The 7,426-nt window shown below is 46.5% G+C and overlaps 1 pseudogene; it reads right to left on the reverse strand.

The window, feature by feature from the left end:
- Positions 1 to 6,702: 6,702 nt before the first annotated feature.
- LOC110337520 lies at positions 6,703 to 7,157 on the reverse strand (annotated as a pseudogene).
- Between the last annotated feature and the right edge of the window lie 269 nt (positions 7,158 to 7,426).

The following is a 7,426-nucleotide window of genomic DNA, read 5'->3' on the forward strand; positions in this document are numbered from 1 at the left end:
TACTAGTCTGTGTGAGTGTGCTGTGGAGGAAGGGTGGTTGAGCCTTGATTGTTAGAGAGCCAGGCCCCAACCTCCAGATCCTAAGTATTTCACTGAGGATTTTGGTGGACAGTGGGGAAATGCTCACAGTAAGGTGACCAGAGTTGGAGGCAAGGATAGGGCCCCCACCCTGGTGCAGAATTACTTTACNTGACAGAATTTCTCATCTTTGCCCTCAGCCAGCATTAGCTATTTTTGACCTCTACAGGGTAAAGCAGAGAAGTTGATGTGAGTGTTTGGAGAGCATCAGCCTTTCCTGGCCCTTGGCGAGCTTGGCTGGGAAGCTCCTATGAGGAAGAAGGACCCTTCCTTCCTAAGAGAGCCCTGGGGGCTCAGAGCAGCAGAGGAGAGATGGAGTAGTTTACAACCTTGCAAAGCTTGTCCTCAGCTTAGAACAGGTGACACCCTGGATGAATAGAGAGCACATCTTAGAATCCTCCTGCTCTGGACATCGCTCCCTCCCCGTCCTTGGTAGCTGTGTCACCTGGGTGGGGGGGGGGGTACACTCTTACCCTGCAGCCTCTCTCGACTTTCTGCTGCTCTGGTTTGTCTCTTGTTGAACAAATTCGTTCATGGGTTCATGTCTTCATTTTCTATCCTGTTCATCTTTGAGCTTATCAGTTACGTGATCTTGCAGGGCAAGCTTGGTTGTTATTAAGTGTCTACTATAAAATCCTTGTTTAGTTGCATGTTATTTAGAGACTTGTGCGGTAAAATGTGTATCTGGGGTCCTTCTTTTTTTGTTTTTTGTTTTTTCCTCCTCTGTATTTGGAATTATATGTTTGTCATAAATGTATGTTTGAATGAACTATTAGATTTTATTTCCCATAGCAAAAGTGAAGGAGAATTGATGACTCCCAAAGCAATGAATATGTTTTAAGTGAAAGTGAGAAAGAACTCCCAAGAGTGGGTGGAGCCCAGTAATGTTTTCTGAGACTCATGGTGGAGACTGGATCAAAGTACTTTGAGATGGGCCATTTTTGAGAGCATCATTGGTTGAACCAATAAGCAATGTACACTTGCCATGGAGGCTTCCTGGGACCAGTTCAGGAGTTACCTGCTCACTCAGTGGTGGGTCCATTAGCCTAGGTCATGATTCACCAGAGATCACAGAGGTCTTCCTGCCTAGGAGAAGTTGTCCCAGTCTCCAAAGGTGGGTTTGGTTTGGTTTGGACTCTGAAAAAAATTTACCCTTAGTAAATTTCTCTCCAGTTATTGTCCTTGGGCTCAACTGAAACAAAACCCCAATAGCTCACCTCATTTCAACCTTCCCTAGCACATGGCAATTACCCCCCAAAACAAGCCAGGACTCTGAAAGCCATGCCTTTCACCAAATAGCAGTGATCAACATGGTTCACAAAGAATCCTTCCCACCAGAAGTTCCGATGTGAACTAACTAGGGAGAAACTTACTGAGCCTTTTCGAAGAGGCAGAAACAGAGGTATTGGGTGAGCTCTTCCGTGGTCTGTGATCTGTGTAAATATGAAAATATTACCAGCACAGTGCTCCCCAGAAAATATCCAAATTGCTAGTCCTTGCAGTCTTATGGTAAAGGAGTCTTTTCTCACCAGAAGTAATTGTTCTCTCCAAAGCTTCCTGCCTCAGTCCACTATCCGTGGCCTAGTCCTGGAAGCTTCTAGTGTTCATACAATCTTTTCTAGGCCTAGAATGTTTCTGGCCTTTGAGAATTACTACTAAATAAGCTCACTCTTTCCAGCTCTTTCTGAACTCTGCCTGGCTGGTCTATGCACCTGTTCTGGCTCAAAACTTCTCCCCACACTGCCTGATTCAAACTGGTTACATCTGAGTGAATTGTTCCACTTAGCCACATACTGGCAATATGCTGGAATCTTCTGGCTGCTTCTCATTCTCTGGCTTGTTCTGACTTCCCCTGTGTCTAGCTTGTTCTCTTTCTCTGCAACCTGTCTTCATACAACTGTCCCAGTAAACCTGACCTCTCTGTCTCTACCGTGCTCTCTCTTACATCACCCATTCCTTCTCTCTTCTCAGGAGAGTGGGCATATCCTGTCTGCTAAATCTTTCTCTGATTTTTCACTCTGTCCGCCTCTCCATTTGACATTACTTTCAAACATGGCTGCTTTCTTCTACAAACTAACTTGACATTCATTGTTTGAGATTAAAGTTTTGTGCTAAGGTTGTATCTGTATTCCAGCCAGAGGGATTAGAGGTATGTGCTAAGGCTGAGCCACACTATGACTAAAATCAGTTTTCTTTTCCATTAAACAACACAATCATGGGGTTCACAGTGAGATCAAATATCCTGCAACAACTCACCATGTGTTAACAAACTGCAGCAAAGTGTGACCTGTACCCAGAATCCTCAGCAAACATCTGGCCCCTTCAGTTTGTGTGTGTGTGTTTTCTTAACTTGTTCCATAGTAACATTCCCTTTTGGCATGACTAATTTAAAATTTGTATGTGTGGGGGTCATTTCATGGCCAGTTTTTGAACTTTTTTAAGAAATCTTTTTATTAGATATTTTCCAGTTGTTGAACTTTATTAATTTATATGTATTTCTTTTTTATCCATTTCTTTGAAAGAATCTACCTAAGTGTGAATTTAATAGTTAACTCTAACATTTGAGATAAAAAACAGTTTATAGGGCTTTACCTCCAACACACATAAATAACATGCTAGCTAACTGAAGTACTGACTTTAAATTTCATTCTGGGTGGGAGTTTGGCTCTGCTCCTTCCAATAGAAACTGAGGCTGAGAAAAAAAAATCTCATCACAGGAGCTGGAAGAGAAAACCAATCCTATAGAGCAAGCATCTTGGAGAAACACGAAGCATCTAAAATCGATAACAGAAAGTACAGTTTGTATAAAACCATGCTGCTTACATCATAAGATAAAAGTTCTATTACACAATTTTGTGTAGGCTACAGAAATTTTGCTAAGAATTTTCTTCTGAAACAAGTTCTACCTGCCTAGCATCCCACCCGGCACTGGGGTTAGGAGCATGCCCCACCAGTCCTGGCTGGGTGGTTGTTGTTGTTGTTGTTGTTGTTGTCGTTGTTTTTAATGGGTTGTTATTCTGTATCTCAGGCATCTTGGAACTTGCTGTAGAACAGGTTGGCTTCCAACTCACAGAAAGCTGCCTATCCTGACCTCACGTTCGAGGCTTGTGCCACCATGCCTGGCAACGCCTGGCATTTCAATAAACCTTTGTAGGAGAAATTCAGGTCCTCTTGCACATCAGGCAAATATTTTTCCAACTGAACTGTCTCTTTAGTTCTCCTTCTCTTCCCTTCCCTCCCCCTCCCTCCTCTCCCATTCCTTCCCCTCCCTCCCCTTCCCTTCATTCCCTACATTAACAACCGAAACTGTATGAGAAAATCACACTCCTCTTCCAGCTAACACCAAATGAGCTTGGATGCTCCTAGCTTGTACTTCTTGATGGCTGAGGCTTTCTTTGAAATTTTGACACCGCATCCTGACGTAGCTACGTCTCCTCAAACAAGACAGGTTGTGAGGGAGTAGAACAGGACAGGCAGCAAGAGAACCTTCAGCTGGAGGAACCATTGCAATGTGAGGCTGAGGGACAGTGGGCCTCTCACACTGCCACCGTGTGGCTTCCGGAGGAAAAGCATAGAGCATCTTCCCCCTGCTCACGCCCTGGGCAGGATTCTACATATTTACAGAGAATTGCATTAAGTGTCACTGAGCAGCTGGGATACTCCCTACACCCACCTACTACTGTGTAATAATCTGAAAGCCCCAGAAGGTGCATCTTATAGACAGAAATATTCACTATGTGGAGTAGAACTGAGCTCTGGAATCAAGTCTTCTAACTGTTTTATCCATGCTAAAAGCTTCCCATGGTGCAATCCCACTCAAGGGCCTGAGGCAGGAAAGAGAACTGCAAGTCCCAGTTCAGTCTGAGCTACATCGTGAGTTTGTGGCCAGCCTGAGCTACTTACATAGCTCTACCAACATAGAAAAACAGAAATTTTTAAAAGTGGTCCTGGGAAGAACAATACAAGGGCAGTACTCAAATAAACTAGCAGGTCTGAGACAACTGAGTCCTTCATTCCCGTCTCTGTGCTTCCCTATAGCCCCAAATAAAGGGGGCACTTACTGGATACGTGTTAGTGTTTACAGAGGGGCAGAATTCCCTTGGAAAGGTGGCAGTCTGTTCAGGAATCAGGAAAATAGAAGTAATAGATAGGAACAGATAGACCATACAGAAGAGAATCCTAAACTATGACACATCAAGGAATCAGGAAGTGACTCACAACATCTGACCTAGGCAGGGATATAAAGGCCCAGGCTCAGGAGGCTCCACATCTGCACACTTCCTCTCCACCTGCTCCTCTGACCTACTCCATCCTCAACCAAACTCCAGAATCATGACCTGCTGTGGCTGTTCAGGAGGCTGTGGCTCCAGCTGTGGGGGCTGTGGCACCAGCTGTGGGGGCTGTGGCTCCAGCTGTGGGGGCTGTGGCTCCAGCTGCTGCAAGCCTGTGTGCTGCTGCAAGCCTGTGTGCTGCTGTGTGCCAGCCTGTTCCTGCTCCAGCTGTGGAGGCTGCAAGGGAGGCTGTGGCTCCTGTGGGGGCTGTGGCTCCTGTGGTGGCTGCAAGGGTGGTTGTGGTTCCTGTGGGGGCTGCAAGGGAGGCTGTGGCTCCTGTGGGGGTTGTGGTTCCTGTGGGGGCTGCAAGGGAGGCTGTAGCTCCTGTGGAGGCTGTGGCTCTTGTGGGGGCTGCAAGGGAGGCTGTTGTCAAACCAGTTGCTGTAAACCTTGCTGCTGTCAGTCCAGCTGTTGCAAGCCCTGCTGCTCTTCGGGTTGTGGGTCTTCTTGTTGCCAATCCAGCTGCTGTAAGCCCTGCTGCTGCCAGTCCAGCTGCTGCAAACCCTGTTGCTCTTCAGGCTGTGGGTCTTCCTGCTGTCAGTCCAGCTGCTGCAAGCCCTGCTGCTGTCAGTCCAGCTGCTGCAAACCCTGTTGCTCTTCAGGCTGTGGGTCTTCCTGCTGTCAGTCTAGCTGCTGCAAGCCCTGCTGCTGCCAGTCGAGCTGCTGTGCCCCTGTGTGCTGCCAGTGTAAGATCTGAGACTCTGGCCACAGCTCTCAGGCAGCAGAGCTGATTCAGGTACCCTTTACAGCCTGTCTATTCCTCTGTTCTGGGGCTCTATAGTTTTCACACCACAGTTCACCAAAGACACCTCCCACATGGAGAGAAGTCTAGGGTATGTCTTACCAACTGGACACCACTCCTGGCCCCATGTTCATCTCCTCTGTGGTAGGTTTCCTTTACCGTTTCCTCCTCTTTGTAAGTCTAACCTGACAGCTGCTCCTCCACTCAGGTTGACTACTCTTGGTCTTTCTGGCTTCCTGTGGCCCAGGTCCTGGATCCCTAAATAAACTGTCTTTTCAGAACAAACTCATTCTTCTGTCTTCTTTTCTCCTTCTCTTATATTTTGCGCCAAGCCCAACCCATTTAATTTGCCCCTTAGTACTGACTGGTTTTCTGTGCTGTACCTCTCCTCTGTTGGGTGTTAGATACAGAGCCAATTAAAGCTTTGCCCCTGCCCCACTGACTGTGGATGAGCAGCTGTGGAAGACAGGTGCAGTGATTGCATGGGGAAGGAATAGGTGGCTGTTGGGGCCACTTGTTGGAGCTGGGGATGAGTGGACAACTATTGCTCTCTATCACATGGGGGTCTCAGAAGCCTGGTGTCTGGAGGAAGCCTTACGTAGAGATATTGTGACTGTTTTGTCTCAAGGCACTCCAGAAAGTCCCCTCTGCATGGTGGACAGGAGTGAAACGTCATTCTTGAGGGTTCATATGATGAGGCTCACAGCTTGACCCTTCATGTGGGACACATGAGACAATCACAAGAGACAATCCTGTCGAATACTGAGAGGGAGCTGTCACCCAGAAGGAACACAAGGGTACAGACAGGCACACAAGGCGGGTGCCATGTAATGGTGATCACTTCAATAAGGCAAGAAACAAGGAACACTTTATATCTTGGGAGGGAATTGATGCTACAACGCATAAACATATTTTCCTGTATGAGATTCAAACCATTTACTAAAACTAATAAGCCAGTGTGATGGTTTGTATATGCTCGGCTCAGGGATTGGCACTGTTGGGAGGTGTGGCCCTGTTGCAGTAGGTGTGTCACTATGGGTGTGGGTTTTAAGACCCTCATCCTAGCTGCCTGGAAGTCAGTCTTCCACGAGCAGCCTTCAGATGAAGACGTAGAACTCTCAGCTCTGCCTGCGCCATGCCTGCCCAGATGCTCCCCTGTTCCTGCCTTGATGATAATGGGCTGAATCTCTGAACCTGTAAGCCAGCCCCAATTAAACATTACCCTTATAAGAATTGACTTGATCATGGTGCCTGCTCACAACAGTAAAACCCTAACTAAGATAGCCAGTGTAACAAGATGGCTAGAAGCAAGACCTACAGGCAAACGAATGGTTTTTTTGTTTTGTTTTGTTTTGTTTTTTGACAGGAGGTGTTGAGCGTAGCTCAGTGGTAGAGTACTCACATAGCATGCCAAGGCTGTGGCTTTTGTCTCCAGCACTGCAAACAAATAAAAAAAATTAATTGTGCTTAAATTTAAAATAATATAATTATGTTTGTGTAAGAGCTAATTTTTTTTTAATGTTAGCATTTAATTAACCTCCAGCATGACTTTTAAGCCACCAGAACACAGCAGGCACCTCCAACATCCTTAATCTTCTCTTCAGCTCTTCTGCTGAAGGATTTGGCCCTCACGATGACAGGCTGCTTAGGGAGCTTTCCCTTGCCCAGCACTTTGTAGTAGCCTGATGGAACAACATCAGTGATGGGAGCAGCTCCAGTCTTGTTTTTTGCTGCATTGACCCGCGCTGCTCGCTGAATAATGTCCACAGTTCATAGAGGTTGACAGTTGGGCAGAAGCTCTGGTTCCTCTTCAGGTGGTAATGCCTAGTACCAACTTTCCCAAAGTAACCTGGGTGTTATCTGTCAAAGTTGATCCTGCAGTGATGCATGCCTCCAGCATTCCTGTGGCCTCCTGGGTGCTTGTGGTGCTTACCAATGTGACTGTGGCTGTGGCCGTGGCTCACGTGGCCCCGGAGTTTCCAGGTCTTCCTCAGTTTGGATGGCATGGTGGTGGCAGAAAGGGAAAAGTCGAGAGCTACTTTTAAAAGGTGAACATGAATATAAAAGGGGATGATGGAGAATGGAGAAGAGGAAAGGTAAGGGGACTAAGAAAGAATGACAGAGGGGATATGGTACATTATATGCATGCATAGAGAATCCTTTACTCAGTAAAGGTAATAACACATCAGTGAAAAGTGATCCAGGTCTGAAACCATCTAAAAAGTGGCTGAAAACCAAGTGTGTGTGTGTGTGTGTGTGTGTGTGTGTGTGTGTG

This window comes from Mus pahari, chromosome 1, assembly GCF_900095145.1.
Source record: "Mus pahari chromosome 1, PAHARI_EIJ_v1.1, whole genome shotgun sequence".
Taxonomy (NCBI): Eukaryota; Metazoa; Chordata; class Mammalia; order Rodentia; family Muridae; genus Mus; species Mus pahari.